This window comes from Bison bison, unplaced genomic scaffold (assembly GCF_000754665.1).
Source record: "Bison bison bison isolate TAMUID 2011002044 unplaced genomic scaffold, Bison_UMD1.0 scf7180017864498, whole genome shotgun sequence".
NCBI classification, from domain to species: Eukaryota; Metazoa; Chordata; class Mammalia; order Artiodactyla; family Bovidae; genus Bison; species Bison bison.
In genome coordinates, this window is record NW_011495057.1 from 149,433 (window position 1) to 162,360 (window position 12,928).

At 38.3% G+C, this 12,928-nt stretch overlaps 1 pseudogene; it reads left to right on the plus strand.

The window, feature by feature from the left end:
- The first annotated feature begins 249 nt into the window (after window positions 1-249).
- Window positions 250-12,928, plus strand: part of LOC104980330 — an 89,881-nt pseudogene continuing 77,202 nt past the window's right edge.

Here is a 12,928-nt window from a genome sequence, read left to right on the forward strand (position 1 = left end):
CATGCATCTCTATTTCTCCATGTGACCTCACTGCTTGGCTATCTTGGGCATTTTCTCACAGCATGGTGGCAGCTGGCTTCTCCCAGAGCTCTTGTTTCCAAGAGACCTAGGTGGAAAGCTGCAAGGCATCTTAAGACCTTGCCTCAGAGATCAGGCAGTTCTACCACATTCCACTGGCTAAAAAGGAGTCACAGATCCATCCCAGATTCAAGGAGAGGGGACCAATCAAGAACATACACATTGGGAGTCATGGCTCAAGGATGGGCCATCTACGGAGACCAGGTACGTCAATCTCTAACAGTATTTGTTTAACATTGACTTTTAAATTATATGTCAAATTGGTGGTGCTCAAAGAATACAAAAAATAGATAACTCAGTGGGTTTTATAAGATAATGTCTCACAATGAGGGTAGTAACAAATGAAAATGTATTTGACGCTACTTTTCTGTATTCATGTTGTTGTCATTTAGTCACTAAGTTGTGTCTGACTCTTTAGCATCCGCATGGACTGTAGCCCACCAGGATCCTGTCCAGGGGCTTTCCCAGGCAAGAATACTGGAGTGGGTTAACATTTCCTTCACAAGGGGATCTTCCAGACTCAGGGATCAAACCTGAGTCTCCTGGTTGGCAGGTGGATTCTTTACCACTGAGCCATGTAGAAAGCCTGTTTCTGTATTTATAATCCAAATAAATAAAATCTATAGATAATTCTTAAATCTTCATTTATGTCAGTATTATCAGTCACTATTTCTTTAAAAAATAATTTTATAAATCAGTTAAAAGGTTGTTCACAAAAACAAAAGCACCTGATACATTTGAGTTTTCTCTCTTTTGCTTCAGTACATGTTCTAACAAGCAGTAGGCAGGCAAAAAAAAAAAGTATCAAACAATAACATAACTATAAGTTGCACAGAAAAATAAAAAGAGCTATTTCTTCCTGTGACTACTAGAAATGTAACAAAATGGGCCACAAAGACTTGAGGGAGCCATGGACTTTAAAGGAAAACAATCTCTTTACCACAACATAAAAAGACATTCTTCAACTATACATGTTTATATTTCTCTGCTGGAAAGGCCTTTGTTGCTTACAGTTGAGCTCAGTATGACTATGCATACTAATAATATGGCTTATTCCAGCACTCACTATTTGGTTAGAATTTATAACTTGATTTGGACCTGACTAGATATATGATTCTGTTGACTAATCCACTTCTGCCTTAAAACAAGCAGATTATGTTTGCCAGTTTTTGAATGCTATTAGGTTAATTCAATTTAGGAAAGCTAATTGGGTTTGTGTGTTATTTTTAAGAGGAAAAATTATGCCAAACCTCAGGTACAGAGTAGAGAGATGTGCCTTACTGAAGTGTTTATAGTCAATGAACTTCCCTTTCATAGGATGTATAGGCATAAATAAAATACCTGCCATTTTCCTGCAATTTTGACAAATCTGATAGGAGAGCAGAGTTTGTAGGTTGCCTGAGAATAAATATCATAATTTTCCTAATTATGTTAGAAGAAGAAAGAACAGGTACTATGACATGCTTTGTGCTGGTCTGTGTCTTGAGGCCTCATTAAACCTAGAGATTATTCATCACTCTGTGAGTTTAAATTGATCTTTATAAAACTGCTCAAAATGTCAGTTTAAACATGCAAGCATGTTGTTTTCTAAGAAATGAGAGTTTAAGAGGAGGAATTTGGATGATGCTTTCAGTCTTTCGTGCCTCAAAAACAGATTTATGACTAAACTGTATGGACATCATTCTCTTTTTCCAATAACTATATATTGTGTTCCATGTCGTAACATGAACAACAGTGCTTCAACAGAGGAGATAAGTCACAACTCAGGTAGTTTGTTGCGTTATAGTATATTTTACTTTGCAAATTTTCAGAAGAAATAAATGTATTTTTTCTCTTTTGTAAATATATCCACCTTCAAATTAAGTAACAGTATTCAGATTTTTTTTTAATCTATAGTAATAATCTCACTTCAAACCATGATGCTTTTTATCACTGGTTTTGGGGGTAGGTAGCTGTGTAATATCGATCAGAAAAAAAAAATTGTATTAAGAGAGATAGATATATCTGTATTTAAATTCTATTAAAAGAGACAGGTTAGTCTGTAGAAATTGAATCTATTAAGCCAGTGAATACTTAAGATTCTCCATGTCACTCTGGAGGAGCAAATGGTTAAGGACAGGAAGACTGTAAAAATATTTACTTCTCTGTGACTCTGTGAGGTAAGCAAGGAATGAAGCAGGAAATTGACAATGGAACAGAGAATTCAGCTTGCAATAAACCATGCAGGTCAGATTCTTGGTTGTCCTGGTAACAGTGCCACCTCCTCATAATAAGGATTTGATGATGAGAAAAGACTTAAGCAAGTGCAGTAACTACAGACTAACAGGACAGCAATGCATGGTCTGGATAAGGGTTAGCAAATTACCGACCATGGCGTCTTTTTTGTAGACTCAAGCTAAAAATGTCTGTTACATTTGTAAAGGTTTATAAAAACAAAGCACAGAAGAAGAGGATGAAGAGATCACATGTGGACCATGAGGGCTAAAATACTTTCTGTTCCTTTGCAAAAAGAGACTGCAGACCCCTAGACTATGTCACTGTACCCTGAAGGACAGCTGCAGAGAGGTTGAGGAGAGGTATGTGTGATACACAAAGAATAGGAACACAAGGAGCATGGGTTTGGATTTTGCTTCAAGGAGTTAGAGTATATTTTTTGTGTGTGCATGAAAATAACCTAGGATAGATATCTATCCTCTCTCAGGCTGAATCTGGTTGTGGTGGTGGTTTAGTCATTAAGTCGTGTCCGAGTCTTTGCAAACCCATGGACTGTAGCCCAGCAGGCTCCTCTGTCCATGGAATTCTCCAGGCATGAATATTGGAGTGGGTTGCCATTTCCTTCTCCACGGGATCTTCCCAACCCAGGAATCGAACCCGGGTCTCCTGCACTGAAGGCAGATTCTTTACTGACTGAGCTATAAGTTGTATCTGGTTGTAGTCAATTTAAATATCTAAATATCTGTAGATTCACATTACTCAAACATAATAGTCTTGTAAATACTGTGAATTGTTCTCTTAAACTAGTTCCCCATATCTTCTCTTAGGAAAAGCTTAGAGACCTATAAACTACAATACCCAGACTCTCTTGCAGCTTAAACTCTAGATGCAAATTAGGTTTCACTACTTGGGTACACTCAGATGAAATTTGAAAAATAAAAACTATTGTTACTGGCAATGATGACATGATGCTTAAGACAGTTCTGGTGACTGTAATAAGTGCCCAGTTTGCTGATTGTAAAGGCATTGTGAGAGTAATAATTGTGGAAGCAACAGTGGCTGACAGAGTTTTGTGTATCTTGCTCACAACTATGAAGATCCATGGGTTTTCCAGGTGGCTCAGTGGTAAAAAAAAAAAAAAAAAAAACCCCCCTGCCAATGTAAGAGATGCGAGTTTGATCCCTGGGTCAGGAAGATTCCCAGGAGGAGGAAATGGTAACCCACTCCAGTATTCTTGCCTGGAAAATTCCATGGACAGGGTAGCCTGGTGGGCTACAGTCTATGGGGTCGCAAAAAGTCAAACATAACTGAGCACACACACATTATGATGACCTGTTCTTCTAAGCCCTTTTACACACTTAAATCCCACTACTGAATCTCTTTCTATGTGAAATTGGAGTGATCTACACTTTATGTGCTAAACCTTGATTGCAACAGCAAGTCAGCTGCCATTATCTATTAATAACTATTACTTGCCTCCTTAAGAATTTCAGTGATGAAATTGATTAAAATGCCCTTCCTACCCCTTCTCTAATGATTTGCTTTCATCAAAAATACATTTTTGGAGACCCTGGCTTTTAAGGTTACCTCACAGTTCTACCAAACTAAAGTTGAACTTGGGTAATAATACCTATAAACCTCTTTTTGTAGCAGACAATTGTACAGGCATAATTTTGAAGTTCATACTAATATTTAATGTTGCTACTGCTACTGCTAAGTCACTTCAGTCGTGTCCGACTCTGTGTGACCCTATAGATGGCATCTCACCAGGCTCCCCCGTCCCTGGGGTTCTCCAGGCAAGAACACTGGAGTGGGTTGTCATTTCCTTCTCCAAAGCGTGAAAGTGAAAAGTGAAAGTGAAGTTTCTCAGTCGTGTCGGACTCATAGCAACCCCATGGACTGCAGCCTACCAGGCTCCTCCATCCATGGGATTTTCCAGGCAAGAGTACTGGAGTGGGTTGCCATTGCCTTCTCCAATATATTTAATATTTAATAATATATTATATTTATTATATATATAAATATATATTATATATTATAGTATAGTATAGTATTTAATGTTAGTACCAACATATTATGAACATTTTGAATTCATGGTAATTCCAGCACAAGAAGTTTCATACATTTCTCAGAAACACTCTGCAAATGCAAAGTACTTTGCTGAATATAATCAAATAAGCTGCAGTCATATACAATGCACACCAGAAGGGAATGGACACGTAGGTCAAGAACACGTTAGAGCAGAATATGAGGCTGTGTGCCATAACCCCAAGTAGAAAATGTCAGCAAGAATGTTTAGCAAGTGTTCCCATAAAAAACCCAGAATGCACATCAAGATCAGATAGATAGTCCCCAGTGAAAGCAGTGAGAAAAATAATAACAGTGAGAACCAAACAACCATGCTCTTTGGAAAACTAAGAGGCAAAAGGAGCAGAATAAATCTCTTACCAACTATCAGCTACTGTCTTTATCTAAAAAATATCCTGTTTAAAGAGCCAGCATTCCTTGTTGTACCTTCATACACTTGGGGAAATTTTTTTCTCAAATAGATGACAGTACCCAATCATCTGTAAGATACATATATGTTCTTAGTTGAAACTATTTTTAGTAGAATATAAATCCCATATATCCACATTCAATCTCTGCCATTATTCTAAGAGTTGTAGAATCAAGATACACAGGAGAACAACTGCAAATTTAACAATGACTTACATTAAACTGGCTTCCCTGGTAGCTTAGACGGTAAAGCGTCTGCCTGCAGTTCTGGAAACCCAGGTTTGATCCCTGGGTTGGGAAGATCCCCTGGAGAAGGAAATGGCCAACCACTCCAGTATTCTTGCCTGGAGAATTCCATGGACTGAGGATCCTGGTAGGCTACAGTCCACGGGGTCGCAAAGAGTCAACAGTAAATTAAACCGTATTAGGATACCTCTAAACTCAGAAGACAGAATATCAAAATTTGCATTATGTGGTAAAGCCATGTGGAATAACAAATATTGTGCTTGGTTGTTGAGTCGTGTCTGACTTTGCCACCTCATGGACTGTAGCCCACCAGGTCCTCTGTCCATGTGGATTTTCCAGGCAAGAAAACTGGAGTAGGTTGCCATGTCCTCCTTCAGGGAATCTCCCTGACCCAGGGATCAAACCCAGGTTTCCTGCATTGCAGGCAGATTCTTTATTGTCTGAGCCACCAGGAAAGCCCCTACCACTTACACAGAGGAGAAAAAAATCTTATTCTTATCCCTTAAGATAAGGAGTTGAAAGATGAAAATGAAAAGGTGATAACTTCCAAACACCAGCAAGTATTGGATCTCATCTAACCAGTAAAATGTTTCATCCTATTCCCCAAAACTACTTCTATACTACATTCAATTTTTCTTATTTCTATCACTAACACTGTAAGTTATTCCATTTATTCATTCAATAAATATTTATTAAGCACCTAAATTTATACTTAGTGTATTAAAAAGCAGACATCACTTTGCCGACAAAGGTCCAATATGGTTTTTCCAGTACATGCTTAGTCACTCAGTCGTGTCCAACTCTTCGTGATCCCATGGATTGAATCCCTCCAGATTCCTCTGTCCGTGGGATTCTCCAGGCAAGAATATTGGAGTGGGTTGCCATGCCCTTCTCCAGGGGATTTTGCCTATCCAGGGATCAAATCCAGATCTCCTGTATTACAGGCAGATACTTTCTTGCCTGAGATACAAGTAGTCATGTACGGACGTGAGAGCTGGACTATGAAGAAGGCTGAGTGCCTAAGAATTTATGCTTTCAAATTGTGGTGCTGGAGAACACACTTGAAAGTCCCTTGGGCTGCAAGGAGATCAAACCAGTCAATCCTACAGGAAATCAGTCCTGAATATTCATTGCAAGGGCTGGTGCTAAAGCTCCAATATTTTGGTCACCTGATACGAAGAGCCAACTCATTGGAAAATACTGATGCTGGGAAAGATTGAAGGCAATGGGAGAAGGGGGCAGCAGAGGATGAGATAGTTAGATAGCATTGCTGACTCAGTGGACATGAATTTGAGGAAACTCTGAGATAATAAAGGACAGGAAAGACTGATGTGTTGCAGTCCATGGGGTTGCAAAGAGTTGGACACAACTTAACTACTGAACAACAACCTTATACCAAGAACTGTGCGAGAAAATGAAAATACAGCGGAAAAGAGAACAAGAAAATCATGATATTCCTGCTCCTCCTGGCTAGCAGATCTTGACACACAGTTAATGCAAAATCCACCCCATCTGCCCCACCCCTGAAAAAAAATTGCCAGTGACTAAATTTTTTCCAATGTCATAGTAGTAATTCCTTTTCGCTTCTAGGTCTATGAGGTTTGCTTGAAAATACAATGAATGGGTAATCAATGTTATGAGGTTGGAAACAATGTGCTCTGGTCAATTTAAAATAATATTTTTCCTTTATACTGCATTTTCTATTGCCTTGTTTATAAATACAAAATATGTATCCATTATGAAGCTTAACAACCATCTCCCTACTGTATGGAATTTTTAGTAGGAGAATCATTTTCCTATTTGCCTCATCAGTACCCCTAACCAGCGTGACTCAGAGACTACAATTCCTAAAATCAGAAGCTAGAAAGAAAATATTGTTGTTCAATAAGAATATGTTTTATCTTGGTCAATATGTCCCACAATCCAATGCTGGAGTTTACATATTTCCACATCTTAGGTGACCTATTACAATAGGTCAGAGCATGCTAATGCCCCTACAAGGACAACTAGAAAAATCGAATAAACCAAAACTCTGGAGAAGAGATAACATTTTCTTAGATTAGCTTTGTGTGCATGTTCAGTCAAGTCTGGCTCTTTGCAACCCCATGGACTGTCGCCCCACCAGGCTTCTCTGCCCATGGAATTCTCAAGGCACAAGTACTAGAATGAGAAGCCATTCCCTTCTCCAAGGGATCTTCCTGACAAAAGGATCGAAATCCCACTTCTTGCATCTCCTTAATTGGCAGGCAGATTCTTTACCACTTGCGCCACCTGGAAAGCCCTACAATCACCCAGTGCTTGGCCACTCAGTCATGCCAGACTCTCTGCGACCCTATGGACTCTAGCCTGCCAGGCTCCCCTGTCCATGGGAATTCTCCAGGCTAGAATACTTGAGTGGGTTGCCATGCCCTCCTCCAAGGGATCTTCCCAACCCAGGGATCAAACCAGGTCTCCCACATTGTGGGCAGATTCTTTACCATCTGAACCACCAGGGAAGCCCACAAATACTGCAGTGGGTAGCCTATAACTTCTCCAGGGGATTTTCCTGACTCAGGAATTGAACCAGGGTCTTCTGCATTGCAGGAGGATTCTTTACAGCTGAGTTACCAGGGAAGCTCACAGTGGGAGACTGTAGGAGACATGCTCTACTTTCATAGACTTTTTTTCTCACTCCTTAGCCTCTGACACAGCTCCAAAACTTAGCAAATGTCCTTTAGAAGAAACACACAGTGCATTTGAGGCACTGGGAGATGATAAAGGACAGGGAAGCCTGGTGTGCTATAGTCCATGGGGTCGCAAAAAGTCAGACACAACTTAGCAAGTCAACAACAACCTTATACCAAGAACTGTGCCAACTGATTCAAAACATCACATGTTTTTTCATAACCACTAAAGAAGATTTTATTCTCATGTTTTTATTGTTTCTATTTCAAACTGACAGAATATTTTCCAGTACAGTATGAAGAACCATTTTTCTTCGACTAATTGAGTGTAAGTTGCAAGCCTGACACTTCCTGGGCCCCAAGACGGTGTATATGTACTTGCTAAAAATGAGAACTACCATGGTGGTGGTGGTCCAGTCATCAAATCATGTCCAGCTCTTGCAACTCAATGGACTCCTTTTGCCAGGCTCCTCTGTTCCCAGAGGAGAGATTTCCCAGGCAAGAATACTGGAGTGGGCAGTCCTTTGCTTCTCCAGGGCATCTGTCCAACCCAAGGACTGAATCTGTGTCTCCTGCACTGCAGGTGGCTTCTTTACCATTGAGCCAGCAGGGAAGCCAGAGGATACCATACAGCTACCAAAATCAAGGATTTGATTGATCTGATACTAACATCTAATCTTCATAAGCCATTCAAGTTTCACCAATTGTGTCAATGGTGTCCCTTATAACAAAAGTATCTATCTCAAACTTGTGTTGTATCTCTTTGTAGTGTCTCTTCAGAGTTAATCAATCTGAAACAGTTTCCCCATCTTTCCTTAATTTTTATGACAATGGCATTTTAGAAGACCCCAGGCTTACTTTTTTTTGTTGCTATTCTTTAATTTGAATTTGCCTGGTTTGTCCTTATGATTTGATACCAAAAATATACCTTTGCCAAGAATACCATAGAAGTGAGGTGTTCCTCTCATTGCACCCTCACATGGCACCTGATTTTGATTTATTCTGTTACTGATAAGGTTATACATATTTTTTCACAATAAAAAAGCAGAAAAATATATAATGTGCATTGATTCTATACTTAACATTTCAATATATCTAATAAATTTAAATGAATTCACATCATGAACTCATCATAAACTTTTTATTTAACCAAAATTAAAAAGTCATTTCTTTTCCCTTAGTTTTTCCTGAAGTCCTTAGTTTTAACTTCATATTATATCCATGTACCTATTTCATAATTCATCAGATAATGCAGCTGTTGTTAAACATCCTTTAAGAGTCTCAATAAGCAATAACTTTATGAAGTCTTTATGCCACCATCCCCTACCCCAACTAGTCTATTTTGAAATTAAGGATTTTCACACATGGAGTTTCTTAAATAAACACCTGTGTTGTAAACAGATTTTATTTCAGCTTTCTTAAAAGTGGTGACTCAATTGTTGACTTGTAAATCGCTAAAGTCCTTATTCACAAAAAAAGACTCATCATTTTTAAAACAAAAGGTCAGTATATGAAATAGTCATCATTCTGACTAAATAAAGATTTATAAATGCATTATGGATTTTATTTACTGCAATTATATGAGAGCTATTTCTCACAGAAACAGAAGTTATTATCTCCTTTACTAGTATAGCATTAAGTTTTTATCAAGAAATAATTTTGTTTCATGTAGTTTCATTTCTCAATGCTGAAGTTTACAATGTCCAAATAAAAGAATAATGATAATTTCCATTTGTAGGTTTAAGGTTTCAAAGAGTTTCCGTATACTTGCTTCTTTTGATGAAGACAGTCTTGTGACACAACGTTGGTAGGTTTTATTCATCTATTTTACACATAACTGAGGTTTAATGACTTCCAGTTGGTTATCCGTGACTTCACAATAAAAGACCTCCATCTTAAATCACACTTCTGTTCACCACCTTCACACTACCTCTTACAGCTATGATGACAGAAAACCTTTATCCCCAGTTCGTCACTACTTACAACCTGTTTCATTAGCAATAAAGAAGGCTGGCAGGACAAGTGTACGCAATAGGAACATCTCAAAGAACATATTTTATGGTGATCATGGACACTTTTTACATAAAAATAGAGTCCAGTAAAGAGAGAGGACCCACAAAAGGAGACCTATCATTTCTACAGATGTCATCCTCTTTGGTCTTTATAGCATACCTGTGAGGTAACAGGTAAGACAGAGGTTAACATGACTGCTTATTTGGTAGACAAAGAAACCAAAACTCAAACAATCAACTCAAAAGTGGTGTGACTGAGCTGGGATATAGTGTTCCTGGTGCCTGGGTTTTCTCGGCCCAAATCCTGAGTTATTTTACTTCATTGATATGGAAGATGAATAAAAACAGAGTGGATTTTATTACCAACATTATCTAATATTTCTGTGGACTAATGATGAGCTCCCACATTGAACGAATATTTTCCAATCTGAAGTTTTCAATTTTCACTTCTAGCAAATATTTTTTGATAAAAATTACTCCCAAATATTAAGATGCTCAGCTGAATTCAGGAAATCCTTCATTCTCACTGCACACGTGCTAAGTTGCTTCAGTCGTCTCTGACTCTTTGTGACCCCATGGACTGTACCCACCAGGCTCCTCTGTCCATGGGATCTCCCATATTGGAGTAGGTCGCCATTTCTTCCTCCAGGGAATCTTCCCAACCCGGGGATGGAACCCTGTGTCTCTTAGGTCTCCTGCATTGGTAGGAGGGTTCTTTACCACTAGTGCCACCTGGGGAGCCCAAATTTCCACTGCAGACATCTGTAAAGATCTCATTTAGTTACTGAGTAGAGGAACTTGGTTTTCTTCTCTTTTTTTTTTTTTTTACAAAGGATAAAAATGAAGAGTTTTCTCCCAAGAAAAGTGAGAAGTAAACCCATGGCTGATTCATGTCAATGTATGGCAAAAACCACTACAGTGTTGTAAAGTAATTAGTCTCCAATTAAAATAAATAAATTTTAAAAAAAAAGAAAAGGAAAAAAAAGTGAGAAGCCGAAATATTTTCAGACAAAAGGAATGCTATTAAAAAAAGGTGAGATGTAGACAACAAAATTCTGAGGTAACATTCTCTGTAACTAGAGACAGAATTCCCCCCTCAGTAATTACATACACGATGTTTATGGAATGCTACTTCTCACAAAATGAATAAATCATGGTCTCTAAGTGCTGCATATACCCATGTTCCATGTACAGGTCCTCTTGGAATCCTGTTCTCTTGAACCACGAAATTCAGCTTCTGGCTGCCAAGTATTTTTATGTCTTCAATAAACTAAACTGAACCAAGCTATTATTACTGAATTGCAAACTATCAGAAACGAATGTAGCTGTTGGTATATCACCATGGGAAATAAAAACTGATTATGTTCATTTTGCACGTAACCTAGGCAGTTGCATTTGGAAGCAATCAGCATTTGGCAAGGGCTGCTTCAGATCTGGAGAGGTTACACAGGAGGTCTCAGCACAGGCTCTGTACACGCTTTGGATTCCTAAGTCACCTGCCCACAGATGTGTTGTGCAGGAATTGAAGAATCCAAGCCATGCTCCAGGCTGCAATAATCTCATCCTTCATGCACACAAAAGTGGGCCCTATTTTTTTTAAAATTATGATAATGAAATAAAGCAATGAAGGCTGGGCAAAAGCAGCATGGACGGGCTGCATGAGGTGAAAAAGCACCAATGGAATCCATGCTATAAGCATTCCGTCACCAAGGAGACCAAAAATAAATACAATTTCCAGAGAAACATTGACTTAAAAACATTTTGCTAAAGAGAAAGAAAATAATTGTTTTTCCCAACACAATATCTACTAAGTACTACGATTATTACCTAATGTCTTCAGTGGAAGCCAGAAATAGGCATTTAAGGTGAGACCCAGATTAGAGCAACTATCGACTTAATTACCGAAGTTTCTCCTAGCCCAGAAGCTAAATCATAGCTGAGTAATCCGATACAGCACAAGATTCACACCCTTTACAAAGTGTTTCAGAAGATGGATACACAAAACTTGAAGGCTTCCTCAAATGTTATCTTAATCTCTGGTGAGAAAATAAAATTAATGTTTTTATTATCTATTTAACAATAGCATTCATCTCCCCCTAATATATATTACAGATTATACAATAACAATACATTATTCTGGCTAATTTTTCTACTGCTACAGTGATGATATTCTTCTACTTCAGAAAGAACATAACCCCCATGCAATAAAGCTTTATTTTTCCCAAATAGAAATGGATTTGTATTCAAGCCTACTGACTGTGAGATTAGAACAATCTGAATCTACCACTCTTGCAATATCAGGTTCTCTCCAAAGGTCTTGCTCAAACCAACCAGACAAAACTCAATAAATCTAAAGGAATAGGAAACTTCACTTTCCATTATTAAGAAAATAAACAATATTCTAAAAAGGAAACAGACAAATACAAATAGAAAACTGTCTAATCCATGCCAAAAGGGTACTGGCGTTTTCTTTTGGGGGTCATGCCTGTATACAGAGCCCTCTGAGTTATTTCCAAATGATTTTAAAATGACAGTTACTTCCTTTAACTGTAGCAGGCAGAATATTGACCTTCCAAAGATGCCTACATCTCAGTGCCTGGAAACCTAAGAATATGTTACCTTACATGGAATTAAGGCTGCAGATGGAATTAAATTTGCTAATCAGCTGATTTTAAAATACAAAGATTATCATGGATTGTCAAGTGGACTCAATATAATCAAAAGAATCCTTAAAAGTGAAGTGTGAGGCCCAAGAGTTGGTCAGTGATGTGAGGACTATTTCTGACGTTGTTGAATTTGAAGATGGAGCAAGAAGGCACTGGGTCAAAGAATATGAAAAATCTCTACAAGATGTCTCTGCCTTGGAAGAGGAAATGGATTCCCTCCCTAGAGCCTCCATAAGGAAAGACAGTCCTGTTTATATCTTGATATTATCCAGTGAGACCCATGTCAGACTCCTGACCTCCAGCACTGTAAGATCATAAATTTGTGCTGTTTTAAGCAACAAAGTTTTGTTACACCATCAAATAGGAATCTAGTACACCAACCAAATTAAGATATCATGAACATTTCCTTCCCTAAATTGATAAATATATAATCAGCAGCTTAGCACAATATAAGGGGTGTGAAAGATGATGCTGTGAAAGTGCTGCACTCAATATGCCAGCAAATTTGGAAAACTCAGCAGTGGCCACAGGACTGGAAGAGGTCAGTTTTCAT